The 25244-nt window shown below is 42.6% G+C and overlaps 39 non-coding genes across 39 annotated transcripts; 18 read left to right on the top strand and 21 right to left on the bottom strand.

Annotated features, from left to right (window-relative positions):
• Positions 1-523: 523 nt before the first annotated feature.
• Positions 524-606, bottom strand: Trnal-uaa (transfer RNA leucine (anticodon UAA)). The gene has a single exon. It is a non-coding gene; the product is annotated as a tRNA-Leu (tRNA).
• Positions 607-1281: 675 nt separating this feature from the next.
• Trnar-acg (transfer RNA arginine (anticodon ACG)) lies at positions 1282-1354 on the top strand. The gene has a single exon. It is a non-coding gene; the product is annotated as a tRNA-Arg (tRNA).
• Positions 1355-1539: 185 nt separating this feature from the next.
• Trnal-uaa (transfer RNA leucine (anticodon UAA)) lies at positions 1540-1622 on the bottom strand. Its single transcript has one exon. It is a non-coding gene; the product is annotated as a tRNA-Leu (tRNA).
• A 675-nt stretch (positions 1623-2297) lies between these two features.
• Trnar-acg (transfer RNA arginine (anticodon ACG)) lies at positions 2298-2370 on the top strand. Its single transcript has one exon. It is a non-coding gene; the product is annotated as a tRNA-Arg (tRNA).
• Positions 2371-2555: 185 nt separating this feature from the next.
• On the bottom strand, positions 2556-2638 carry Trnal-caa (transfer RNA leucine (anticodon CAA)). The gene has a single exon. It is a non-coding gene; the product is annotated as a tRNA-Leu (tRNA).
• Positions 2639-3313: 675 nt separating this feature from the next.
• On the top strand, positions 3314-3386 carry Trnar-acg (transfer RNA arginine (anticodon ACG)). The gene has a single exon. It is a non-coding gene; the product is annotated as a tRNA-Arg (tRNA).
• A 1201-nt stretch (positions 3387-4587) lies between these two features.
• Positions 4588-4670, bottom strand: Trnal-uaa (transfer RNA leucine (anticodon UAA)). Its single transcript has one exon. It is a non-coding gene; the product is annotated as a tRNA-Leu (tRNA).
• A 933-nt stretch (positions 4671-5603) lies between these two features.
• On the bottom strand, positions 5604-5686 carry Trnal-caa (transfer RNA leucine (anticodon CAA)). Its single transcript has one exon. It is a non-coding gene; the product is annotated as a tRNA-Leu (tRNA).
• A 675-nt stretch (positions 5687-6361) lies between these two features.
• Positions 6362-6434, top strand: Trnar-acg (transfer RNA arginine (anticodon ACG)). Its single transcript has one exon. It is a non-coding gene; the product is annotated as a tRNA-Arg (tRNA).
• A 1201-nt stretch (positions 6435-7635) lies between these two features.
• On the bottom strand, positions 7636-7718 carry Trnal-uaa (transfer RNA leucine (anticodon UAA)). The gene has a single exon. It is a non-coding gene; the product is annotated as a tRNA-Leu (tRNA).
• A 675-nt stretch (positions 7719-8393) lies between these two features.
• On the top strand, positions 8394-8466 carry Trnar-acg (transfer RNA arginine (anticodon ACG)). Its single transcript has one exon. It is a non-coding gene; the product is annotated as a tRNA-Arg (tRNA).
• Positions 8467-8651: 185 nt separating this feature from the next.
• Positions 8652-8734, bottom strand: Trnal-uaa (transfer RNA leucine (anticodon UAA)). The gene has a single exon. It is a non-coding gene; the product is annotated as a tRNA-Leu (tRNA).
• A 675-nt stretch (positions 8735-9409) lies between these two features.
• On the top strand, positions 9410-9482 carry Trnar-acg (transfer RNA arginine (anticodon ACG)). The gene has a single exon. It is a non-coding gene; the product is annotated as a tRNA-Arg (tRNA).
• Positions 9483-10425: 943 nt separating this feature from the next.
• Positions 10426-10498, top strand: Trnar-acg (transfer RNA arginine (anticodon ACG)). The gene has a single exon. It is a non-coding gene; the product is annotated as a tRNA-Arg (tRNA).
• Positions 10499-10683: 185 nt separating this feature from the next.
• Trnal-caa (transfer RNA leucine (anticodon CAA)) lies at positions 10684-10766 on the bottom strand. Its single transcript has one exon. It is a non-coding gene; the product is annotated as a tRNA-Leu (tRNA).
• Positions 10767-11441: 675 nt separating this feature from the next.
• Positions 11442-11514, top strand: Trnar-acg (transfer RNA arginine (anticodon ACG)). Its single transcript has one exon. It is a non-coding gene; the product is annotated as a tRNA-Arg (tRNA).
• A 1201-nt stretch (positions 11515-12715) lies between these two features.
• Trnal-uaa (transfer RNA leucine (anticodon UAA)) lies at positions 12716-12798 on the bottom strand. Its single transcript has one exon. It is a non-coding gene; the product is annotated as a tRNA-Leu (tRNA).
• Positions 12799-13473: 675 nt separating this feature from the next.
• On the top strand, positions 13474-13546 carry Trnar-acg (transfer RNA arginine (anticodon ACG)). The gene has a single exon. It is a non-coding gene; the product is annotated as a tRNA-Arg (tRNA).
• Positions 13547-13731: 185 nt separating this feature from the next.
• Trnal-caa (transfer RNA leucine (anticodon CAA)) lies at positions 13732-13814 on the bottom strand. Its single transcript has one exon. It is a non-coding gene; the product is annotated as a tRNA-Leu (tRNA).
• Positions 13815-14747: 933 nt separating this feature from the next.
• Positions 14748-14830, bottom strand: Trnal-uaa (transfer RNA leucine (anticodon UAA)). Its single transcript has one exon. It is a non-coding gene; the product is annotated as a tRNA-Leu (tRNA).
• A 933-nt stretch (positions 14831-15763) lies between these two features.
• Trnal-uaa (transfer RNA leucine (anticodon UAA)) lies at positions 15764-15846 on the bottom strand. Its single transcript has one exon. It is a non-coding gene; the product is annotated as a tRNA-Leu (tRNA).
• Positions 15847-16520: 674 nt separating this feature from the next.
• Positions 16521-16593, top strand: Trnar-acg (transfer RNA arginine (anticodon ACG)). The gene has a single exon. It is a non-coding gene; the product is annotated as a tRNA-Arg (tRNA).
• A 185-nt stretch (positions 16594-16778) lies between these two features.
• Positions 16779-16861, bottom strand: Trnal-uaa (transfer RNA leucine (anticodon UAA)). The gene has a single exon. It is a non-coding gene; the product is annotated as a tRNA-Leu (tRNA).
• Positions 16862-17536: 675 nt separating this feature from the next.
• Trnar-acg (transfer RNA arginine (anticodon ACG)) lies at positions 17537-17609 on the top strand. Its single transcript has one exon. It is a non-coding gene; the product is annotated as a tRNA-Arg (tRNA).
• Positions 17610-17794: 185 nt separating this feature from the next.
• Trnal-uaa (transfer RNA leucine (anticodon UAA)) lies at positions 17795-17877 on the bottom strand. The gene has a single exon. It is a non-coding gene; the product is annotated as a tRNA-Leu (tRNA).
• Positions 17878-18552: 675 nt separating this feature from the next.
• On the top strand, positions 18553-18625 carry Trnar-acg (transfer RNA arginine (anticodon ACG)). Its single transcript has one exon. It is a non-coding gene; the product is annotated as a tRNA-Arg (tRNA).
• A 185-nt stretch (positions 18626-18810) lies between these two features.
• Trnal-uaa (transfer RNA leucine (anticodon UAA)) lies at positions 18811-18893 on the bottom strand. Its single transcript has one exon. It is a non-coding gene; the product is annotated as a tRNA-Leu (tRNA).
• Positions 18894-19568: 675 nt separating this feature from the next.
• On the top strand, positions 19569-19641 carry Trnar-acg (transfer RNA arginine (anticodon ACG)). The gene has a single exon. It is a non-coding gene; the product is annotated as a tRNA-Arg (tRNA).
• A 185-nt stretch (positions 19642-19826) lies between these two features.
• On the bottom strand, positions 19827-19909 carry Trnal-uaa (transfer RNA leucine (anticodon UAA)). Its single transcript has one exon. It is a non-coding gene; the product is annotated as a tRNA-Leu (tRNA).
• Positions 19910-20584: 675 nt separating this feature from the next.
• Trnar-acg (transfer RNA arginine (anticodon ACG)) lies at positions 20585-20657 on the top strand. The gene has a single exon. It is a non-coding gene; the product is annotated as a tRNA-Arg (tRNA).
• Positions 20658-20842: 185 nt separating this feature from the next.
• Trnal-uaa (transfer RNA leucine (anticodon UAA)) lies at positions 20843-20925 on the bottom strand. Its single transcript has one exon. It is a non-coding gene; the product is annotated as a tRNA-Leu (tRNA).
• A 675-nt stretch (positions 20926-21600) lies between these two features.
• Trnar-acg (transfer RNA arginine (anticodon ACG)) lies at positions 21601-21673 on the top strand. Its single transcript has one exon. It is a non-coding gene; the product is annotated as a tRNA-Arg (tRNA).
• Positions 21674-21858: 185 nt separating this feature from the next.
• On the bottom strand, positions 21859-21941 carry Trnal-uaa (transfer RNA leucine (anticodon UAA)). Its single transcript has one exon. It is a non-coding gene; the product is annotated as a tRNA-Leu (tRNA).
• Positions 21942-22616: 675 nt separating this feature from the next.
• On the top strand, positions 22617-22689 carry Trnar-acg (transfer RNA arginine (anticodon ACG)). The gene has a single exon. It is a non-coding gene; the product is annotated as a tRNA-Arg (tRNA).
• A 185-nt stretch (positions 22690-22874) lies between these two features.
• Positions 22875-22957, bottom strand: Trnal-uaa (transfer RNA leucine (anticodon UAA)). The gene has a single exon. It is a non-coding gene; the product is annotated as a tRNA-Leu (tRNA).
• Positions 22958-23632: 675 nt separating this feature from the next.
• Trnar-acg (transfer RNA arginine (anticodon ACG)) lies at positions 23633-23705 on the top strand. Its single transcript has one exon. It is a non-coding gene; the product is annotated as a tRNA-Arg (tRNA).
• A 185-nt stretch (positions 23706-23890) lies between these two features.
• Positions 23891-23973, bottom strand: Trnal-uaa (transfer RNA leucine (anticodon UAA)). The gene has a single exon. It is a non-coding gene; the product is annotated as a tRNA-Leu (tRNA).
• A 675-nt stretch (positions 23974-24648) lies between these two features.
• Positions 24649-24721, top strand: Trnar-acg (transfer RNA arginine (anticodon ACG)). Its single transcript has one exon. It is a non-coding gene; the product is annotated as a tRNA-Arg (tRNA).
• Positions 24722-24906: 185 nt separating this feature from the next.
• Positions 24907-24989, bottom strand: Trnal-uaa (transfer RNA leucine (anticodon UAA)). Its single transcript has one exon. It is a non-coding gene; the product is annotated as a tRNA-Leu (tRNA).
• Positions 24990-25244: the final 255 nt, after the last annotated feature.

Here is a 25244-nt window from a genome sequence, read left to right as displayed (position 1 = left end):
GTTCCTTGGTAAATAAGAAGTCCCAGTGATAAAGCAAAGAGCCGTTTGACAAGCCATAAGACGTCCAACTACTTAAGACGATTCCAAGGTGGAATCCTATCACACTCAAAGCAGTCTTTTGTTTGTTTTGTCATGGAATGTCATCGTCTGGATGAAATGACGTCGGTCAATGCAAACATGTTTGGGCAACATTTAGCACTTGCAGCCGTGCAACAATGAAAGGAAATGAGAGATCAGACATTGTATTGTAGCCTGGGCTTTCAGTGGGCGTGTGGCGCAACGGATAACGCGTCTGACTACGGATCAGAAGATTCCAGGTTCGAATCCTATTACGCTCGGAATATTCTTTTTGACATTTTGGTTTTGAAAATAAGTAAAATACTAAGGATATAACGAGGACGATTTTGACAATAGCAGTGTCCGATTTTTTCTCCATTACAAATTGTAAAGTGGATCATTTCAATGAGAAAAAGAGGTGAAGTGAACATTTCCGCTCAATAATCACACCTAAAAATAGTGAGGTTAGCACGGGTGGGGTTCGAACCCACGCGGACATACGTCCATTGGATCTTAAGTCCAACGCCTTAACCACTCGGCCACCGTGCTCATGCCTTACAAAGTGGAAAGGTAGAGCTGAGTGTCGGGTAATTGCAAATGCCTAGATATACGCCCTTCAGCCAAAACTATGTCAGTCTTAACATGTAACTTACACATTTCCAAGCCATTTCTCCAAGTACCATGTTGTCCTCGATCTCCTTTGTACCCTACTCTGACTGCAACCTAGAACCACACTTTGTGCTACTGACAGCTGCTCGTATAAAATACTATATTTGTAAGCCAACTGTTAGCATTCTTGATATGTGCATGTTCAACTTCAAGTGCCCTGCCTTACGTTTGGAGCAAGTGGCTGTCGTTTTCTTTTCTTAGATTCCTTTGGAATCCTCCCATCCTTGGTCCTGTAATGTGCTTCTTTGCTGTAGAGTGGCTTTGTTCATAACGTTTGTAATGTGACGGCAGTTCCTTGGTAAATAAGAAGTCCCAGTGATAAAGCAAAGAGCCGTTTGACAAGCCATAAGACGTCCAACTACTTAAGACGATTCCAAGGTGGAATCCTGTCACACTCAAAGCAGTCTTTTGTTTGTTTTGTCATGGAATGTCATCGTCTAGATGAAATGACTTTTGTCAATGCAAACATGTTTGGACACCATTTAGCACTTGCAGCCGTGCAACAATGAAAGGAAATGAGAGATCAGACATTGTATTGTAGCCTGGGCTTTCAGTGGGCGTGTGGCGCAACGGATAACGCGTCTGACTACGGATCAGAAGATTCCAGGTTCGAATCCTGGCACGCTCGGAATATTTTTTTTGACATTTTGGTTTTGAAAATAAGTAAAATACTAAGGATATAACGAGGACGATTTTGACAATAGCAGTGTCCGATTTTTTCTCCATTACAAATTGTAAAGTGGATCATTTCAATGAGAAAAAGAGGTGAAGTGAACATTTCCGCTCAATAATCACACCTAAAAATAGTGAGGTTAGCACGGGTGGGGTTCGAACCCACGCGGACATACGTCCATTGGTTCTTAAGTCCAACACCTTAACCACTCGGCCACCGTGCTCATGCCTTACAAAGTGGAAAGGTAGAGCTGAGTGTCGGGTAATTGCAAATGCCTAGATATACGCCCTTCAGCCAAAACTATGTCAGTCTTAACATGTAACTTACACATTTCCAAGCCATTTCTCCAAGTACCATGTTGTCCTCGATCTCCTTTGTACCCTACTCTGACTGCAACCTAGAACCACACTTTGTGCTACTGACAGCTGCTCGTATAAAATACTATATTTGTAAGCCAACTGTTAGCATTCTTGATATGTGCATGTTCAACTTCAAGTGCCCTGCCTTACGTTTGGAGCAAGTGGCTGTCGTTTTCTTTTCTTAGATTCCTTTGGAATCCTCCCATCCTTGGTCCTGTAATGTGCTTCTTTGCTGTAGAGTGGCTTTGTTCATAACGTTTGTTATGTGACGGCAGTTCCTTGGTAAATAAGAAGTCCCAGTGATAAAGCAAAGAGCCGTTTGACAAGCCATAAGACGTCCAACTACTTAAGACGATTCCAAGGTGGAATCCTGTCACACTCAAAGCAGTCTTTTGTTTGTTTTGTCATGGAATGTCATCGTCTAGATGAAATGACGTCGGTCAATGCAAACATGTTTGGGCAACATTTAGCACTTGCAGCCGTGCAACAATGAAAGGAAATGAGAGATCAGACATTGTATTGTAGCCTGGGCTTTCAGTGGGCGTGTGGCGCAACGGATAACGCGTCTGACTACGGATCAGAAGATTCCAGGTTCGAATCCTGGCACGCTCGGAATATTCTTTTTGACATTTTGGTTTTGAAAATAAGTAAAATACTAAGGATATAACGAGGACGATTTTGACAATAGCAGTGTCCGATTTTTTCTCCATTACAAATTGTAAAGTGGATCATTTCAATGAGAAAAAGAGGTGAAGTGAACATTTCCGCTCAATAATCACACCTAAAAATAGTGAGGTTAGCACGGGTTGGGTTCGAACCCACGCGGACATACGTCCATTGGTTCTTGGGTCCAACACCTTAACCACTCGGCCACCGTGCTCATGCCTTACAAAGTGGAAAGGTAGAGCTGAGTGTCGGGTAATTGCAAATGCCTAGATATACGCCCTTCAGCCAAAACTATGTCAGTCTTAACATGTAACTTACACATTTCCAAGCCATTTCTCCAAGTACCATGTTGTCCTCGATCTCCTTTGTACCCTACTCTGACTGCAACCTAGAACCACACTTTGTGCTACTGACAGCTGCTCGTATAAAATAGTATATTTGTAAGCCAACTGTTAGCATTCTTGATATGTGCATGTTCAACTTCAAGTGCCCTGCCTTACGTTTGGAGCAAGTGGCTGTCGTTTTCTTTTCTTAGATTCCTTTGGAATCCTCCCATCCTTGGTCCTGTAATGTGCTTCTTTGCTGTAGAGTGGCTTTGTTCATAACGTTTGTAATGTGACGGCAGTTCCTTGGTAAATAAGAAGTCCCAGTGATAAAGCAAAGAGCCGTTTGACAAGCCATAAGACGTCCAACTACTTAAGACGATTCCAAGGTGGAATCCTGTCACACTCAAAGCAGTCTTTTGTTTGTTTTGTCATGGAATGTCATCGTCTAGATGAAATGACGTCGGTCAATGCAAACATGTTTGGGCAACATTTAGCACTTGCAGCCGTGCAACAATGAAAGGAAATGAGAGATCAGACATTGTATTGTAGCCTGGGCTTTCAGTGGGCGTGTGGCGCAACGGATAACGCGTCTGACTACGGATCAGAAGATTCCAGGTTCGAATCCTGGCACGCTCGGAATATTCTTTTTGACATTTTGGTTTTGAAAATAAGTAAAATACTAAGGATATAACGAGGACGATTTTGACAATAGCAGTGTCCGATTTTTTCTCCATTACAAATTGTAAAGTGGATCATTTCAATGAGAAAAAGAGGTGAAGTGAACATTTCCGCTCAATAATCACACCTAAAAATAGTGAGGTTAGCACGGGTTGGGTTCGAACCCCCTCGGACATACGTCCATTGGTTCTTGGGTCCAACACCTTAACCACTCGGCCACCGTGTTCATGCCTTACAAAGTGGAAAGGTAGAGCTGAGTGTCGGGTAATTGCAAATGCCTAGATATACGCCCTTCAGCCAAAACTATGTCAGTCTTAACATGTAACTTACACATTTCCAAGCCATTTCTCCAAGTACCATGTTGTCCTCGATCTCCTTTGTACCCTACTCTGACTGCAACCTAGAACCACACTTTGTGCTACTGACAGCTGCTCGTATAAAATACTATATTTGTAAGCCAACTGTTAGCATTCTTGAAATGTGCATGTTCAACTTCAAGTGCCCTGCCTTACGTTTGGAGCAAGTGGCTGTCGTTTTCTTTTCTTAGATTCCTTTGGAATCCTCCCATCCTTGGTCCTGTAATGTGCTTCTTTGCTGTAGAGTGGATTTGTTCATAACGTTTGTTATGTGACGGCAGTTCCTTGGTAAATAAGAAGTCCCAGTGATAAAGCAAAGAGCCGTTTGACAAGCCATAAGACGTCCAACTACTTAAGACGATTCCAAGGTGGAATCCTATCACACTCAAAGCAGTCTTTTGTTTGTTTTGTCATGGAATGTCATCGTCTGGATGAAATGACTTTTGTCAATGCAAACATGTTTGGGCAACATTTAGCACTTGCAGCCGTGCAACAATGAAAGGAAATGAGAGATCAGACATTGTATTGTAGCCTGGGCTTTCAGTGGGCGTGTGGCGCAACGGATAACGCGTCTGACTACGGATCAGAAGATTCCAGGTTCGAATCCTATTACGCTCGGAATATTCTTTTTGACATTTTGGTTTTGAAAATAAGTAAAATACTAAGGATATAACGAGGACGATTTTGACAATAGCAGTGTCCGATTTTTTCTCCATTACAAATTGTAAAGTGGATCATTTCAATGAGAAAAAGAGGTGAAGTGAACATTTCCGCTCAATAATCACACCTAAAAATAGTGAGGTTAGCACGGGTGGGGTTCGAACCCACGCGGACATACGTCCATTGGATCTTAAGTCCAACGCCTTAACCACTCGGCCACCGTGCTCATGCCTTACAAAGTGGAAAGGTAGAGCTGAGTGTCGGGTAATTGCAAATGCCTAGATATACGCCCTTCAGCCAAAACTATGTCAGTCTTAACATGTAACTTACACATTTCCAAGCCATTTCTCCAAGTACCATGTTGTCCTCGATCTCCTTTGTACCCTACTCTGACTGCAACCTAGAACCACACTTTGTGCTACTGACAGCTGCTCGTATAAAATACTATATTTGTAAGCCAACTGTTAGCATTCTTGATATGTGCATGTTCAACTTCAAGTGCCCTGCCTTACGTTTGGAGCAAGTGGCTGTCGTTTTCTTTTCTTAGATTCCTTTGGAATCCTCCCATCCTTGGTCCTGTAATGTGCTTCTTTGCTGTAGAGTGGCTTTGTTCATAACGTTTGTAATGTGACGGCAGTTCCTTGGTAAATAAGAAGTCCCAGTGATAAAGCAAAGAGCCGTTTGACAAGCCATAAGACGTCCAACTACTTAAGACGATTCCAAGGTGGAATCCTGTCACACTCAAAGCAGTATTTTGTTTGTTTTGTCATGGAATGTCATCGTCTAGATGAAATGACTTTTGTCAATGCAAACATGTTTGGACACCATTTAGCACTTGCAGCCGTGCAACAATGAAAGGAAATGAGAGATCAGACATTGTATTGTAGCCTGGGCTTTCAGTGGGCGTGTGGCGCAACGGATAACGCGTCTGACTACGGATCAGAAGATTCCAGGTTCGAATCCTATTACGCTCGGAATATTCTTTTTGACATTTTGGTTTTGAAAATAAGTAAAATACTAAGGATATAACGAGGACGATTTTGACAATAGCAGTGTCCGATTTTTTCTCCATTACAAATTGTAAAGTGGATCATTTCAATGAGAAAAAGAGGTGAAGTGAACATTTCCGCTCAATAATCACACCTAAAAATAGTGAGGTTAGCACGGGTTGGGTTCGAACCCACGCGGACATACGTCCATTGGTTCTTGGGTCCAACACCTTAACCACTCGGCCACCGTGCTCATGCCTTACAAAGTGGAAAGGTAGAGCTGAGTGTCGGGTAATTGCAAATGCCTAGATATACGCCCTTCAGCCAAAACTATGTCAGTCTTAACATGTAACTTACACATTTCCAAGCCATTTCTCCAAGTACCATGTTGTCCTCGATCTCCTTTGTACCCTACTCTGACTGCAACCTAGAACCACACTTTGTGCTACTGACAGCTGCTCGTATAAAATACTATATTTGTAAGCCAACTGTTAGCATTCTTGATATGTGCATGTTCAACTTCAAGTGCCCTGCCTTACGTTTGGAGCAAGTGGCTGTCGTTTTCTTTTCTTAGATTCCTTTGGAATCCTCCCATCCTTGGTCCTGTAATGTGCTTCTTTGCTGTAGAGTGGCTTTGTTCATAACGTTTGTAATGTGACGGCAGTTCCTTGGTAAATAAGAAGTCCCAGTGATAAAGCAAAGAGCCGTTTGACAAGCCATAAGACGTCCAACTACTTAAGACGATTCCAAGGTGGAATCCTGTCACACTCAAAGCAGTCTTTTGTTTGTTTTGTCATGGAATGTCATCGTCTAGATGAAATGACGTCGGTCAATGCAAACATGTTTGGGCAACATTTAGCACTTGCAGCCGTGCAACAATGAAAGGAAATGAGAGATCAGACATTGTATTGTAGCCTGGGCTTTCAGTGGGCGTGTGGCGCAACGGATAACGCGTCTGACTACGGATCAGAAGATTCCAGGTTCGAATCCTGGCACGCTCGGAATATTCTTTTTGACATTTTGGTTTTGAAAATAAGTAAAATACTAAGGATATAACGAGGAAGATTTTGACAATAGCAGTGTCCGATTTTTTCTCCATTACAAATTGTAAAGTGGATCATTTCAATGAGAAAAAGAGGTGAAGTGAACATTTCCGCTCAATAATCACACCTAAAAATAGTGAGGTTAGCACGGGTTGGGTTCGAACCCCCTCGGACATACGTCCATTGGTTCTTGGGTCCAACACCTTAACCACTCGGCCACCGTGTTCATGCCTTACAAAGTGGAAAGGTAGAGCTGAGTGTCGGGTAATTGCAAATGCCTAGATATACGCCCTTCAGCCAAAACTATGTCAGTCTTAACATGTAACTTACACATTTCCAAGCCATTTCTCCAAGTACCATGTTGTCCTCGATCTCCTTTGTACCCTACTCTGACTGCAACCTAGAACCACACTTTGTGCTACTGACAGCTGCTCGTATAAAATAGTATATTTTTAAGCCAACTGTTAGCATTCTTGATATGTGCATGTTCAACTTCAAGTGCCCTGCCTTACGTTTGGAGCAAGTGGCTGTCGTTTTCTTTTCTTAGATTCCTTTGGAATCCTCCCATCCTTGGTCCTGTAATGTGCTTCTTTGCTGTAGAGTGGATTTGTTCATAACGTTTGTTATGTGACGGCAGTTCCTTGGTAAATAAGAAGTCCCAGTGATAAAGCAAAGAGCCGTTTGACAAGCCATAAGACGTCCAACTACTTAAGACGATTCCAAGGTGGAATCCTATCACACTCAAAGCAGTCTTTTGTTTGTTTTGTCATGGAATGTCATCGTCTGGATGAAATGACGTCGGTCAATGCAAACATGTTTGGGCAACATTTAGCACTTGCAGCCGTGCAACAATGAAAGGAAATGAGAGATCAGACATTGTATTGTAGCCTGGGCTTTCAGTGGGCGTGTGGCGCAACGGATAACGCGTCTGACTACGGATCAGAAGATTCCAGGTTCGAATCCTATTACGCTCGGAATATTCTTTTTGACATTTTGGTTTTGAAAATAAGTAAAATACTAAGGATATAACGAGGACGATTTTGACAATAGCAGTGTCCGATTTTTTCTCCATTACAAATTGTAAAGTGGATCATTTCAATGAGAAAAAGAGGTGAAGTGAACATTTCCGCTCAATAATCACACCTAAAAATAGTGAGGTTAGCACGGGTGGGGTTCGAACCCACGCGGACATACGTCCATTGGATCTTAAGTCCAACGCCTTAACCACTCGACCACCGTGCTCATGCCTTACAAAGTGGAAAGGTAGAGCTGAGTGTCGGGTAATTGCAAATGCCTAGATATACGCCCTTCAGCCAAAACTATGTCAGTCTTAACATGTAACTTACACATTTCCAAGCCATTTCTCCAAGTACCATGTTGTCCTCGATCTCCTTTGTACCCTACTCTGACTGCAACCTAGAACCACACTTTGTGCTACTGACAGCTGCTCGTATAAAATAGTATATTTGTAAGCCAACTGTTAGCATTCTTGATATGTGCATGTTCAACTTCAAGTGCCCTGCCTTACGTTTGGAGCAAGTGGCTGTCGTTTTCTTTTCTTAGATTCCTTTGGAATCCTCCCATCCTTGGTCCTGTAATGTGCTTCTTTGCTGTAGAGTGGCTTTGTTCATAACGTTTGTAATGTGACGGCAGTTCCTTGGTAAATAAGAAGTCCCAGTGATAAAGCAAAGAGCCGTTTGACAAGCCATAAGACGTCCAACTACTTAAGACGATTCCAAGGTGGAATCCTGTCACACTCAAAGCAGTCTTTTGTTTGTTTTGTCATGGAATGTCATCGTCTAGATGAAATGACTTTTGTCAATGCAAACATGTTTGGACACCATTTAGCACTTGCAGCCGTGCAACAATGAAAGGAAATGAGAGATCAGACATTGTATTGTAGCCTGGGCTTTCAGTGGGCGTGTGGCGCAACGGATAACGCGTCTGACTACGGATCAGAAGATTCCAGGTTCGAATCCTGGCACGCTCGGAATATTTTTTTTGACATTTTGGTTTTGAAAATAAGTAAAATACTAAGGATATAACGAGGACGATTTTGACAATAGCAGTGTCCGATTTTTTCTCCATTACAAATTGTAAAGTGGATCATTTCAATGAGAAAAAGAGGTGAAGTGAACATTTCCGCTCAATAATCACACCTAAAAATAGTGAGGTTAGCACGGGTGGGGTTCGAACCCACGCGGACATACGTCCATTGGTTCTTAAGTCCAACACCTTAACCACTCGGCCACCGTGCTCATGCCTTACAAAGTGGAAAGGTAGAGCTGAGTGTCGGGTAATTGCAAATGCCTAGATATACGCCCTTCAGCCAAAACTATGTCAGTCTTAACATGTAACTTACACATTTCCAAGCCATTTCTCCAAGTACCATGTTGTCCTCGATCTCCTTTGTACCCTACTCTGACTGCAACCTAGAACCACACTTTGTGCTACTGACAGCTGCTCGTATAAAATACTATATTTGTAAGCCAACTGTTAACATTCTTGATATGTGCATGTTCAACTTCAAGTGCCCTGCCTTACGTTTGGAGCAAGTCGCTGTCGTTTTCTTTTCTTAGATTCCTTTGGAATCCTCCCATCCTTGGTCCTGTAATGTGCTTCTTTGCTGTAGAGTGGCTTTGTTCATAACGTTTGTTATGTGACGGCAGTTCCTTGGTAAATAAGAAGTCCCAGTGATAAAGCAAAGAGCCGTTTGACAAGCCATAAGACGTCCAACTACTTAAGACGATTCCAAGGTGGAATCCTGTCACACTCAAAGCAGTCTTTTGTTTGTTTTGTCATGGAATGTCATCGTCTAGATGAAATGACGTCGGTCAATGCAAACATGTTTGGGCAACATTTAGCACTTGCAGCCGTGCAACAATGAAAGGAAATGAGAGATCAGACATTGTATTGTAGCCTGGGCTTTCAGTGGGCGTGTGGCGCAACGGATAACGCGTCTGACTACGGATCAGAAGATTCCAGGTTCGAATCCTGGCACGCTCGGAATATTCTTTTTGACATTTTGGTTTTGAAAATAAGTAAAATACTAAGGATATAACGAGGACGATTTTGACAATAGCAGTGTCCGATTTTTTCTCCATTACAAATTGTAAAGTGGATCATTTCAATGAGAAAAAGAGGTGAAGTGAACATTTCCGCTCAATAATCACACCTAAAAATAGTGAGGTTAGCACGGGTTGGGTTCGAACCCCCTCGGACATACGTCCATTGGTTCTTGGGACCAACACCTTAACCACTCGGCCACCGTGCTCATGCCTTACAAAGTGGAAAGGTAGAGCTGAGTGTCGGGTAATTGCAAATGCCTAGATATACGCCCTTCAGCCAAAACTATGTCAGTCTTAACATGTAACTTACACATTTCCAAGCCATTTCTCCAAGTACCATGTTGTCCTCGATCTCCTTTGTACCCTACTCTGACTGCAACCTAGAACCACACTTTGTGCTACTGACAGCTGCTCGTATAAAATACTATATTTGTAAGCCAACTGTTAGCATTCTTGATATGTGCATGTTCAACTTCAAGTGCCCTGCCTTACGTTTGGAGCAAGTGGCTGTCGTTTTCTTTTCTTAGATTCCTTTGGAATCCTCCCATCCTTGGTCCTGTAATGTGCTTCTTTGCTGTAGAGTGGCTTTGTTCATAACGTTTGTAATGTGACGGCAGTTCCTTGGTAAATAAGAAGTCCCAGTGATAAAGCAAAGAGCCGTTTGACAAGCCATAAGACGTCCAACTACTTAAGACGATTCCAAGGTGGAATCCTGTCACACTCAAAGCAGTCTTTTGTTTGTTTTGTCATGGAATGTCATCGTCTAGATGAAATGACGTCGGTCAATGCAAACATGTTTGGGCAACATTTAGCACTTGCAGCCGTGCAACAATGAAAGGAAATGAGAGATCAGACATTGTATTGTAGCCTGGGCTTTCAGTGGGCGTGTGGCGCAACGGATAACGCGTCTGACTACGGATCAGAAGATTCCAGGTTCGAATCCTGGCACGCTCGGAATATTCTTTTTGACATTTTGGTTTTGAAAATAAGTAAAATACTAAGGATATAACGAGGACGATTTTGACAATAGCAGTGTCCGATTTTTTCTCCATTACAAATTGTAAAGTGGATCATTTCAATGAGAAAAAGAGGTGAAGTGAACATTTCCGCTCAATAATCACACCTAAAAATAGTGAGGTTAGCACGGGTTGGGTTCGAACCCACGCGGACATACGTCCATTGGTTCTTGGGTCCAACACCTTAACCACTCGGCCACCGTGCTCATGCCTTACAAAGTGGAAAGGTAGAGCTGAGTGTCGGGTAATTGCAAATGCCTAGATATACGCCCTTCAGCCAAAACTATGTCAGTCTTAACATGTAACTTACACATTTCCAAGCCATTTCTCCAAGTACCATGTTGTCCTCGATCTCCTTTGTACCCTACTCTGACTGCAACCTAGAACCACACTTTGTGCTACTGACAGCTGCTCGTATAAAATACTATATTTGTAAGCCAACTGTTAGCATTCTTGATATGTGCATGTTCAACTTCAAGTGCCCTGCCTTACGTTTGGAGCAAGTGGCTGTCGTTTTCTTTTCTTAGATTCCTTTGGAATCCTCCCATCCTTGGTCCTGTAATGTGCTTCTTTGCTGTAGAGTGGCTTTGTTCATAACGTTTGTAATGTGACGGCAGTTCCTTGGTAAATAAGAAGTCCCAGTGATAAAGCAAAGAGCCGTTTGACAAGCCATAAGACGTCCAACTACTTAAGACGATTCCAAGGTGGAATCCTGTCACACTCAAAGCAGTCTTTTGTTTGTTTTGTCATGGAATGTCATCGTCTAGATGAAATGACGTCGGTCAATGCAAACATGTTTGGGCAACATTTAGCACTTGCAGCCGTGCAACAATGAAAGGAAATGAGAGATCAGACATTGTATTGTAGCCTGGGCTTTCAGTGGGCGTGTGGCGCAACGGATAACGCGTCTGACTACGGATCAGAAGATTCCAGGTTCGAATCCTGGCACGCTCGGAATATTCTTTTTGACATTTTGGTTTTGAAAATAAGTAAAATACTAAGGATATAACGAGGACGATTTTGACAATAGCAGTGTCCGATTTTTTCTCCATTACAAATTGTAAAGTGGATCATTTCAATGAGAAAAAGAGGTGAAGTGAACATTTCCGCTCAATAATCACACCTAAAAATAGTGAGGTTAGCACGGGTTGGGTTCGAACCCACGCGGACATACGTCCATTGGTTCTTGGGTCCAACACCTTAACCACTCGGCCACCGTGTTCATGCCTTACAAAGTGGAAAGGTAGAGCTGAGTGTCGGGTAATTGCAAATGCCTAGATATACGCCCTTCAGCCAAAACTATGTCAGTCTTAACATGTAACTTACACATTTCCAAGCCATTTCTCCAAGTACCATGTTGTCCTCGATCTCCTTTGTACCCTACTCTGACTGCAACCTAGAACCACACTTTGTGCTACTGACAGCTGCTCGTATAAAATAGTATATTTGTAAGCCAACTGTTAGCATTCTTGATATGTGCATGTTCAACTTCAAGTGCCCTGCCTTACGTTTGGAGCAAGTGGCTGTCGTTTTCTTTTCTTAGATTCCTTTGGAATCCTCCCATCCTTGGTCCTGTAATGTGCTTCTTTGCTGTAGAGTGGATTTGTTCATAACGTTTGTTATGTGACGGCAGTTCCTTGGTAAATAAGAAGTCCCAGTGATAAAGCAAAGAGCCGTTTGACAAGCCATAAGACGTCCAACTACTTAAGACGATTCCAAGGTGGAATCCTATCACACTCAAAGCAGTCTTTTGTTTGTTTTGTCATGGAATGTCATCGTCTAGATGAAATGACGTCTGTCAATGCAAACATGTTTGGGCAACATTTAGCACTTGCAGCCGTGCAACAATGAAAGGAAATGAGAGATCAGACATTGTATTGTAGCCTGGGCTTTCAGTGGGCGTGTGGTGCAACGGATAACGCGTCTGACTACGGATCAGAAGATTCCAGGTTCGAATCCTATTACGCTCGAGATAATCTTTTTGACATTTTGGTTTTGAAAATAAGTAAAATACTAAGGATATAACGAGGAAGATTTTGACAATAGCAGTGTCCGATTTTTTCTCCATTACAAATTGTAAAGTGGATCATTTCAATGAGAAAAAGAGGTGAAGTGAACATTTCCGCTTAATAATCACACCTAAAAATAGTGAGGTTAGCACGGGTGGGGTTCGAACCCACGCGGACATACGTCCATTGGATCTTAAGTCCAACGCCTTAACCACTCGGCCACCGTGCTCATGCCTTACAAAGTGGAAAGGTAGAGCTAAGTGTCGGGTAATTGCAAATGCCTAGATATACGCCCTTCAGCCAAAACTATGTCAGTCTTAACATGTAACTTACACATTTCCAAGCCATTTCTCCAAGTACCATGTTGTCCTCGATCTCCTTTGTACCCTACTCTGTCTGCAACCTAGAACCACACTTTGTGCTACTGACAGCTGCTCGTATAAAATAGTATATTTGTAAGCCAACTGTTAGCATTCTTGATATGTGCATGTTCAACTTCAAGTGCCCTGCCTTACGTTTGGAGCAAGTGGCTGTCGTTTTCTTTTCTTAGATTCCTTTGGAATCCTCCCATCCTTGGTCCTGTAATGTGCTTCTTTGCTGTAGAGTGGCTTTGTTCATAACGTTTGTAATGTGACGGCAGTTCCTTGGTAAATAAGAAGTCCCAGTGATAAAGCAAAGAGCCGTTTGACAAGCCATAAGACGTCCAACTACTTAAGACGATTCCAAGGTGGAATGCTGTCACACTCAAAGCAGTCTTTTGTTTGTTTTGTCATGGAATGTCATCGTCTAGATGAAATGACGTCGGTCAATGCAAACATGTTTGGGCAACATTTAGCACTTGCAGCCGTGCAACAATGAAAGGAAATGAGAGATCAGACATTGTATTGTAGCCTGGGCTTTCAGTGGGCGTGTGGCGCAACGGATAACGCGTCTGACTACGGATCAGAAGATTCCAGGTTCGAATCCTGGCACGCTCGGAATATTCTTTTTGACATTTTGGTTTTGAAAATAAGTAAAATACTAAGGATATAACGAGGACGATTTTGACAATAGCAGTGTCCGATTTTTTCTCCATTACAAATTGTAAAGTGGATCATTTTAATGAGAAAAAGAGGTGAAGTGAACATTTCCGCTCAATAATCACACCTAAAAATAGTGAGGTTAGCACGGGTGGGGTTCGAACCCACGCGGACATACGTCCATTGGTTCTTGGGTCCAACACCTTAACCACTCGGCCACCGTGCTCATGCCTTACAAAGTGGAAAGGTAGAGCTGAGTGTCGGGTAATTGCAAATGCCTAGATATACGCCCTTCAGCCAAAACTATGTCAGTCTTAACATGTAACTTACACATTTCCAAGCCATTTCTCCAAGTACCATGTTGTCCTCGATCTCCTTTGTACCCTACTCTGACTGCAACCTAGAACCACACTTTGTGCTACTGACAGCTGCTCGTATAAAATAGTATATTTGTAAGCCAACTGTTAGCATTCTTGATATGTGCATGTTCAACTTCAAGTGCCCTGCCTTACGTTTGGAGCAAGTGGCTGTCGTTTTCTTTTCTTAGATTCCTTTGGAATCCTCCCATCCTTGGTCCTGTAATGTGCTTCTTTGCTGTAGAGTGGATTTGTTCATAACGTTTGTTATGTGACGGCAGTTCCTTGGTAAATAAGAAGTCCCAGTGATAAAGCAAAGAGCCGTTTGACAAGCCATAAGACGTCCAACTACTTAAGACGATTCCAAGGTGGAATCCTATCACACTCAAAGCAGTCTTTTGTTTGTTTTGTCATGGAATGTCATGGTCTAGATGAAATGACGTCGGTCAATGCAAACATGTTTGGGCAACATTTAGCACTTGCAGCCGTGCAACAATGAAAGGAAATGAGAGATCAGACATTGTATTGTAGCCTGGGCTTTCAGTGGGCGTGTGGTGCAACGGATAACGCGTCTGACTACGGATCAGAAGAATCCAGGTTCGAATCCTATTACGCTCGGGATAATCTTTTTGACATTTTGGTTTTGAAAATAAGTAAAATACTAAGGATATAACGAGGAAGATTTTGACAATAGCAGTGTCCGATTTTTTCTCCATTACAAATTGTAAAGTGGATCATTTCAATGAGAAAAAGAGGTGAAGTGAACATTTCCGCTCAATAATCACACCTAAAAATAGTGAGGTTAGCACGGGTGGGGTTCGAACCCACGCGGACATACGTCCATTGGATCTTAAGTCCAACGCCTTAACCACTCGGCCACCGTGCTCATGCCTTACAAAGTGGAAAGGTAGAGCTAAGTGTCGGGTAATTGCAAATGCCTAGATATACGCCCTTCAGCCAAAACTATGTCAGTCTTAACATGTAACTTACACATTTCCAAGCCATTTCTCCAAGTACCATGTTGTCCTCGATCTCCTTTGTACCCTACTCTGACTGCAACCTAGAACCACACTTTGTGCTACTGACAGCTGTTCGTATAAAATACTATATTTGTAAGCCAACTGTTAGCATTCTTGATATGTGCATGTTCAACTTCAAGTGCCCTGCCTTACGTTTGGAGCAAGTGGCTGTCGTTTTCTTCTCTTAGATTCCTTTGGAATCCTCCCATCCTTGGTCCTGTAATGTGCTTCTTTGCTGTAGAGTGGCTTTGTTCATAACGTTTGTAATGTGACGGCATTTCCTTGGTAAATAAGAAGTCCCAGTGATAAAGCAAAGAGCCGTTTGACAAGCCATAAGACGTCCAACTACTTAAGACGATTCCAAGGTGGAATCCTGTCACACTCAAAGCAGTCTTTTGTTTGTTTTGTCATGGAATGTCATCGTCTAGATGAAATGACGTCGGTCAATGCAAACATGTTTGGGCAACATTAAGCACTTGCAGCCGTGCAACAATGAAAGGAAATGAGAGATCAGACATTGTATTGTAGCCTGGGCTTTCAGTGGGCGTGTGGCGCAACGGATAACGCGTCTGACTACGGATCAGAAGATTCCAGATTCGAATCCTGCCACGCTCGGAATATTCTTTTTGACATTTTGGTTTTGAAAATAAGTAAAATACTAAGGATATAACGAGGACGATTTTGACAATAGCAGTGTCCGATTTTTTCTCCATTACAAATTGTAAAGTGGATCATTTCAATGAGAAAAAGAGGTGAAGTGAACATTTCCGCTCAATAATCACACCTAAAAATAGTGAGGTTAGCACGGGTGGGGTTCGAACCCACGCGGACATACGTCCATTGCATCTTAAGTCCAACACCTTAACCACTCGGCCACCGTGCTCATGCCTTACAAAGTGGAAAGGTAGAGCTGAGTGTCGGGTAATTGCAAATGCCTAGATATACGCCCTTCAGCCAAAACTATGTCAGTCTTAACATGTAACTTACACATTTCCAAGCCATTTCTCCAAGTACCATGTTGTCCTCGATCTCCTTTGTACCCTACTCTGACTGCAACCTAGAACCACACTTTGTGCTACTGACAGCTGCTCGTATAAAATACTATATTTGTAAGCCAACTGTTAGCATTCTTGATATGTGCATGTTCAACTTCAAGTGCCCTGCCTTACGTTTGGAGCAAGTGGCTGTCGTTTTTTCTCTTAGATTCCTTTGGAATCCTCCCATCCTTGGTCCTGTAATGTGCTTCTTTGCTGTAGAGTGGCTTTGTTCATAACGTTTGTAATGTGACGGCAGTTCCTTGGTAAATAAGAAGTCCCAGTGATAAAGCAAAGAGCCGTTTGACAAGCCATAAGACGTCCAACTACTTAAGACGATTCCAAGGTGGAATCCTGTCACACTCAAAGCAGTCTTTTGTTTGTTTTGTCATGGAATGTCATCGTCTAGATGAAATGACGTCGGTCAAGGCAAACATGTTTGGGCAACATTTAGCACTTGCAGCCGTGCAACAATGAAAGGAAATGAGAGATCAGACATTGTATTGTAGCCTGGGCTTTCAGTGGGCGTGTGGCGCAACGGATAACGCGTCTGACTACGGATCAGAAGATTCCAGATTCGAATCCTGGCACGCTCGGAATATTCTTTTTGACATTTTGGTTTTGAAAATAAGTAAAATACTAAGGATATAACGAGGACGATTTTGACAATAGCAGTGTCCGATTTTTTCTCCATTACAAATTGTAAAGTGGATCATTTCAATGAGAAAAAGAGGTGAAGTGAACATTTCCGCTCAATAATCACACCTAAAAATAGTGAGGTTAGCACGGGTGGGGTTCGAACCCAAGCGGACATACGTCCATTGGTTCTTAAGTCCAACACCTTAACCACTCGGCCACCGTGCTCATGCCTTACAAAGTGGAAAGGTAGAGCTAAGTGTCGGGTAATTGCAAATGCCTAGATATACGCCCTTCAGCCAAAACTATGTCAGTCTTAACATGTAACTTACACATTTCCAAGCCATTTCTCCAAGTACCATGTTGTCCTCGATCTCCTTTGTACCCTACTCTGACTGCAACCTAGAACCACACTTTGTGCTACTGACAGCTGCTCGTATAAAATACTATATTTGTAAGCCAACTGTTAGCATTCTTGATATGTGCATGTTCAACTTCAAGTGCCCTGCCTTACGTTTGGAGCAAGTGGCTGTCGTTTTCTTTTCTTAGATTCCTTTGGAATCCTCCCATTCTTGGTCCTGCAATGTGCTTCTTTGCTGTAGAGTGGCTTTGTTCATAACGTTTGTAATGTGACGGCAGTTCCTTGGTAAATAAGAAGTCCCAGTGATAAAGCAAAGAGCCGTTTGACAAGCCATAAGACGTCCAACTACTTAAGACGATTCCAAGGTGGAATCCTGTCACACTCAAAGCAGTCTTTTGTTTGTTTTGTCATGGAATGTCATCGTCTAGATGAAATGACGTCGGTCAATGCAAACATGTTTGGGCAACATTTAGCACTTGCAGCCGTGCAACAATGAAAGGAAATGAGAGATCAGACATTGTATTGTAGCCTGGGCTTTCAGTGGGCGTGTGGCGCAACGGATAACGCGTCTGACTACGGATCAGAAGATTCCAGGTTCGAATCCTGGCACGCTCGGAATATTCTTTTTGACATTTTGGTTTTGAAAATAAGTAAAATACTAAGGATATAACGAGGACGATTTTGACAATAGCAGTGTCCGATTTTTTCTCCATTACAAATTGTAAAGTGGATCATTTCAATGAGAAAAAGAGGTGAAGTGAACATTTCCGCTCAATAATCACACCTAAAAATAGTGAGGTTAGCACGGGTGGGGTTCGAACCCACGCGGACATACGTCCATTGCATCTTAAGTCCAACACCTTAACCACTCGGCCACCGTGCTCATGCCTTACAAAGTGGAAAGGTAGAGCTGAGTGTCGGGTAATTGCAAATGCCTAGATATACGCCCTTCAGCCAAAACTATGTCAGTCTTAACATGTAACTTACACATTTCCAAGCCATTTCTCCAAGTACCATGTTGTCCTCGATCTCCTTTGTACCCTACTCTGACTGCAACCTAGAACCACACTTTGTGCTACTGACAGCTGCTCGTATAAAATACTATATTTGTAAGCCAACTGTTAGCATTCTTGATATGTGCATGTTCAACTTCAAGTGCCCTGCCTTACGTTTGGAGCAAGTGGCTGTCGTTTTCTTTTCTTAGATTCCTTTGGAATCCTCCCATTCTTGGTCCTGCAATGTGCTTCTTTGCTGTAGAGTGGCTTTGTTCATAACGTTTGTAATGTGACGGCAGTTCCTTGGTAAATAAGAAGTCCCAGTGATAAAGCAAAGAGCCGTTTGACAAGCCATAAGACGTCCAACTACTTAAGACGATTCCAAGGTGGAATCCTGTCACACTCAAAGCAGTCTTTTGTTTGTTTTGTCATGGAATGTCATCGTCTAGATGAAATGACGTCGGTCAATGCAAACATGTTTGGGCAACATTTAGCACTTGCAGCCGTGCAACAATGAAAGGAAATGAGAGATCAGACATTGTATTGTAGCCTGGGCTTTCAGTGGGCGTGTGGCGCAACGGATAACGCGTCTGACTACGGATCAGAAGATTCCAGATTCGAATCCTGGCACGCTCGGAATATTCTTTTTGACATTTTGGTTTTGAAAATAAGTAAAATACTAAGGATATAACGAGGACGATTTTGACAATAGCAGTGTCCGATTTTTTCTCCATTACAAATTGTAAAGTGGATCATTTCAATGAGAAAAAGAGGTGAAGTGAACATTTCCGCTCAATAATCACACCTAAAAATAGTGAGGTTAGCACGGGTGGGGTTCGAACCCACGCGGACATACGTCCATTGGATCTTAAGTCCACCACCTAAACCACTCGGCCACCGTGCTCATGCCTTACAAAGTGGAAAGGTAGAGCTGAGTGTCGGGTAATTGCAAATGCCTAGATATACGCCCTTCAGCCAAAACTATGTCAGTCTTAACATGTAACTTACACATTTCCAAGCCATTTCTCCAAGTACCATGTTGTCCTCGATCTCCTTTGTACCCTACTCTGACTGCAACCTAGAACCACACTTTGTGCTACTGACAGCTGCTCGTATAAAATACTATATTTGTAAGCCAACTGTTAGCATTCTTGATATGTGCATGTTCAACTTCAAGTGCCCTGCCTTACGTTTGGAGCAAGTGGCTGTCGTTTTCTTTTCTTAGATTCCTTTGGAATCCTCCCATCCTTGGTCCTGTAATGTGCTTCTTTGCTGTAGAGTGGCTTTGTTCATAACGTTTGTTATGTGACGGCAGTTCCTTGGTAAATAAGAAGTCCCAGTGATAAAGCAAAGAGCCGTTTGACAAGCCATAAGACGTCCAACTACTTAAGACGATTCCAAGGTGGAATCCTGTCACACTCAAAGCAGTCTTTTGTTTGTTTTGTCATGGAATGTCATCGTCTAGATGAAATGACGTCGGTCAATGCAAACATGTTTGGGCAACATTTAGCACTTGCAGCCGTGCAACAATGAAAGGAAATGAGAGATCAGACATTGTATTGTAGCCTGGGCTTTCAGTGGGCGTGTGGCGCAACGGATAACGCGTCTGACTACGGATCAGAAGATTCCAGATTCGAATCCTGGCACGCTCGGAATATTCTTTTTGACATTTTGGTTTTGAAAATAAGTAAAATACTAAGGATATAACGAGGACGATTTTGACAATAGCAGTGTCCGATTTTTTCTCCATTACAAATTGTAAAGTGGATCATTTCAATGAGAAAAAGAGGTGAAGTGAACATTTCCGCTCAATAATCACACCTAAAAATAGTGAGGTTAGCACGGGTGGGGTTCGAACCCACGCGGACATACGTCCATTGCATCTTAAGTCCAACACCTTAACCACTCGGCCACCGTGCTCATGCCTTACAAAGTGGAAAGGTAGAGCTGAGTGTCGGGTAATTGCAAATGCCTAGATATACGCCCTTCAGCCAAAACTATGTCAGTCTTAACATGTAACTTACACATTTCCAAGCCATTTCTCCAAGTACCATGTTGTCCTCGATCTCCTTTGTACCCTACTCTGACTGCAACCTAGAACCACACTTTGTGCTACTGACAGCTGCTCGTATAAAATACTATATTTGTAAGCCAACTGTTAGCATTCTTGATATGTGCATGTTCAACTTCAAGTGCCCTGCCTTACGTTTGGAGCAAGTGGCTGTCGTTTTCTTTTCTTAGATTCCTTTGGAATCCTCCCATTCTTGGTCCTGCAATGTGCTTCTTTGCTGTAGAGTGGCTTTGTTCATAACGTTTGTAATGTGACGGCAGTTCCTTGGTAAATAAGAAGTCCCAGTGATAAAGCAAAGAGCCGTTTGACAAGCCATAAGACGTCCAACTACTTAAGACGATTCCAAGGTGGAATCCTGTCACACTCAAAGCAGTCTTTTGTTTGTTTTGTCATGGAATGTCATCGTCTAGATGAAATGACGTCGGTCAATGCAAACATGTTTGGGCAACATTTAGCACTTGCAGCCGTGCAACAATGAAAGGAAATGAGAGATCAGACATTGTATTGTAGCCTGGGCTTTCAGTGGGCGTGTGGCGCAACGGATAACGCGTCTGACTACGGATCAGAAGATTCCAGATTCGAATCCTGGCACGCTCGGAATATTCTTTTTGACATTTTGGTTTTGAAAATAAGTAAAATACTAAGGATATAACGAGGACGATTTTGACAATAGCAGTGTCCGATTTTTTCTCCATTACAAATTGTAAAGTGGATCATTTCAATGAGAAAAAGAGGTGAAGTGAACATTTCCGCTCAATAATCACACCTAAAAATAGTGAGGTTAGCACGGGTGGGGTTCGAACCCACGCGGACATACGTCCATTGGATCTTAAGTCCACCACTTTAACCACTCGGCCACCGTGCTCATGCCTTACAAAGTGGAAAGGTAGAGCTGAGTGTCGGGTAATTGCAAATGCCTAGATATACGCCCTTCAGCCAAAACTATGTCAGTCTTAACATGTAACTTACACATTTCCAAGCCATTTCTCCAAGTACCATGTTGTCCTCGATCTCCTTTGTACCCTACTCTGACTGCAACCTAGAACCACACTTTGTGCTACTGACAGCTGCTCGTATAAAATACTATATTTGTAAGCCAACTGTTAGCATTCTTGATATGTGCATGTTCAACTTCAAGTGCCCTGCCTTACGTTTGGAGCAAGTGGCTGTCGTTTTCTTTTCTTAGATTCCTTTGGAATCCTCCCATTCTTGGTCCTGTAATGTGCTTCTTTGCTGTAGAGTGGCTTTGTTCATAACGTTTGTAATGTGACGGCAGTTCCTTGGTAAATAAGAAGTCCCAGTGATAAAGCAAAGAGCCGTTTGACAAGCCATAAGACGTCCAACTACTTAAGACGATTCCAAGGTGGAATCCTGTCACACTCAAAGCAGTCTTTTGTTTGTTTTGTCATGGAATGTCATCGTCTAGATGAAATGACGTCGGTCAATGCAAACATGTTTGGGCAACATTTAGCACTTGCAGCCGTGCAACAATGAAAGGAAATGAGAGATCAGACATTGTATTGTAGCCTGGGCTTTCAGTGGGCGTGTGGCGCAACGGATAACGCGTCTGACTACGGATCAGAAGATTCCAGGTTCGAATCCTGGCACGCTCGGAATATTCTTTTTGACATTTTGGTTTTGAAAATAAGTAAAATACTAAGGATATAACGAGGACGATTTTGACAATAGCAGTGTCCGATTTTTTCTCCATTACAAATTGTAAAGTGGATCATTTCAATGAGAAAAAGAGGTGAAGTGAACATTTCCGCTCAATAATCACACCTAAAAATAGTGAGGTTAGCACGGGTGGGGTTCGAACCCACGCGGACATACGTCCATTGCATCTTAAGTCCAACACCATAACCACTCGGCCACCGTGCTCATGCCTTACAAAGTGGAAAGGTAGAGCTGAGTGTCGGGTAATTGCAAATGCCTAGATATACGCCCTTCAGCCAAAACTATGTCAGTCTTAACATGTAACTTACACATTTCCAAGCCATTTCTCCAAGTACCATGTTGTCCTCGATCTCCTTTGTACCCTACTCTGACTGCAACCTAGAACCACACTTTGTGCTACTGACAGCTGCTCGTATAAAATACTATATTTGTAAGCCAACTGTTAGCATTCTTGATATGTGCATGTTCAACTTCAAGTGCCCTGCCTTACGTTTGGAGCAAGTGGCTGTCGTTTTCTTTTCTTAGATTCCTTTGGAATCCTCCCATTCTTGGTCCTGCAATGTGCTTCTTTGCTGTAGAGTGGCTTTGTTCATAACGTTTGTAATGTGACGGCAGTTCCTTGGTAAATAAGAAGTCCCAGTGATAAAGCAAAGAGCCGTTTGACAAGCCATAAGACGTCCAACTACTTAAGACGATTCCAAGGTGGAATCCTGTCACACTCAAAGCAGTCTTTTGTTTGTTTTGTCATGGAATGTCATCGTCTAGATGAAATGACGTCGGTCAATGCAAACATGTTTGGGCAACATTTAGCACTTGCGGCCGTGCAACAATGAAAGGAAATGAGAGATCAGACATTGTATTGTAGCCTGGGCTTTCAGTGGGCGTGTGGCGCAACGGATAACGCGTCTGACTACGGATCAGAAGATTCCAGATTCGAATCCTGGCACGCTCGGAATATTCTTTTTGACATTTTGGTTTTGAAAATAAGTAAAATACTAAGAATATAACGAGGACGACTTTGACAATAGCAGTGTCCGATTTTTTCTCCATTACAAATTGTAAAGTGGATCATTTCAATGAGAAAAAGAGGTGAAGTGAACATTTCCGCTCAATAATCACACCTAAAAATAGTGAGGTTAGCACGGGTGGGGTTCGAACCCACGCGGACATACGTCCATTGGATCTTAAGTCCACCACCTTAACCACTCGGCCACCGTGCTCATGCCTTACAAAGTGGAAAGGTAGAGCTGAGTGTCGGGTAATTGCAAATGCCTAGATATACGCCCTTCAGCCAAAACTATGTCAGTCTTAACATGTAACTTACACATTTCCAAGCCATTTCTCCAAGTACCATGTTGTCCTCGATCTCCTTTGTACCCTACTCTGACTGCAACCTAGAACCACACTTTGTGCTACTGACAGCTGCTCGTATAAAATACTATATTTGTAAGCCAACTGTTAGCATTCTTGATATGTGCATGTTCAACTTCAAGTGCCCTGCCTTACGTTTGGAGCAAGTGGCTGTCGTTTTCTTTTCTTAGATTCCTTTGGAATCCTCACATTCTTGGTCCTGTAATGTGCTTCTTTGCTGTAGAGTGGCTTTGTTCATAACGTTTGTAATGTGACGGCAGTTCCTTGGTAAATAAGAAGTCCCAGTGATAAAGCAAAGAGCCGTTTGACAAGCCATAAGACGTCCAACTACTTAAGACGATTCCAAGGTGGAATCCTGTCACACTCAAAGCAGTCTTTTGTTTGTTTTGTCATGGAATGTCATCGTCTAGATGAAATGACGTCGGTCAATGCAAACATGTTTGGGCAACATTTAGCACTTGCAGCCGTGCAACAATGAAAGGAAATGAGAGATCAGACATTGTATTGTAGCCTGGGCTTTCAGTGGGCGTGTGGCGCAGCGGATAACGCGTCTGACTACGGATCAGAAGATTCCAGGTTCGAATCCTGGCACGCTCGGAATATTCTTTTTGACATTTTGGTTTTGAAAATAAGTAAAATACTAAGGATATAACGAGGAAGCAATTGACAATAGCAGTGTCCGATTTTTTCTCCATAACAAATTGTAAAGTGGATCATTTCAATGAGAAAAAGAGGTGAAGTGAACATTTCCGCTCAATAATCACACCTAAAAATAGTGAGGTTAGCACGGGTGGGGTTCGAACCCACGCGGACATACGTCCATTGGATCTTAAGTCCACCACCTTAACCACTCGGCCACCGTGCTCATGCCTTACAAAGTGGAAAGGTAGAGCTGAGTGTCGGGTAATTGCAAATGCCTAGATATACGCCCTTCAGCCAAAACTATGTCAGTCTTAACATGTAACTTACACATTTCCAAGCCATTTCTCCAAGTACCATGTTGTCCTCGATCTCCTTTGTACCCTACTCTGACTGCAACCTAGAACCACACTTTGTGCTACTGACAGCTGCTCGTATAAAATACTATATTTGTAAGCCAACTGTTAGCATTCTTGATATGTGCATGTTCAACTTCAAGTGCCCTGCCTTACGTTTGGAGCAAGTGGCTGTCGTTTTCTTTTCTTAGATTCCTTTGGAATCCTCCCATTCTTGGTCCTGTAATGTGCTTCTTTGCTGTAGAGTGGCTTTGTTCATAACGTTTGTAATGTGACGGCAGTTCCTTGGTAAATAAGAAGTCCCAGTGATAAAGCAAAGAGCCGTTTGACAAGCCATAAGACGTCCAACTACTTAAGACGATTCCAAGGTGGAATCCTGTCACACTCAAAGCAGTCTTTTGTTTGTTTTGTCATGGAATGTCATCGTCTAGATGAAATGACGTCGGTCAATGCAAACATGTTTGGGCAACATTTAGCACTTGCAGCCGTGCAACAATGAAAGGAAATGAGAGATCAGACATTGTATTGTAGCCTGGGCTTTCAGTGGGCGTGTGGCGCAACGGATAACGCGTCTGACTACGGATCAGAAGATTCCAGATTCGAATCCTGGCACGCTCGGAATATTCTTTTTGACATTTTGGTTTTGAAAATAAGTAAAATACTAAGGATATAACGAGGACGATTTTGACAATAGCAGTGTCCGATTTTTTCTCCATTACAAATTGTAAAGTGGATCATTTCAATGAGAAAAAGAGGTGAAGTGAACATTTCCGCTCAATAATCACACCTAAAAATAGTGAGGTTAGCACGGGTGGGGTTCGAACCCACGCGGACATACGTCCATTGCATCTTAAGTCCAACACCTTAACCACTCGGCCACCGTGCTCATGCCTTACAAAGTGGAAAGGTAGAGCTGAGTGTCGGGTAATTGCAAATGCCTAGATATACGCCCTTCAGCCAAAACTATGTCAGTCTTAACATGTAACTTACACATTTCCAAGCCATTTCTCCAAGTACCATGTTGTCCTCGATCTCCTTTGTACCCTACTCTGACTGCAACCTAGAACCACACTTTGTGCTACTGACAGCTGCTCGTATAAAATACTATATTTGTAAGCCAACTGTTAGCATTCTTGATATG

The sequence above is a fragment of the Haliotis asinina genome, chromosome 11, assembly GCF_037392515.1.
Source record: "Haliotis asinina isolate JCU_RB_2024 chromosome 11, JCU_Hal_asi_v2, whole genome shotgun sequence".
Taxonomy (NCBI): domain Eukaryota; kingdom Metazoa; phylum Mollusca; class Gastropoda; order Lepetellida; family Haliotidae; genus Haliotis; species Haliotis asinina.
This window is presented reverse-complemented; position numbering and strand designations above follow the sequence as displayed.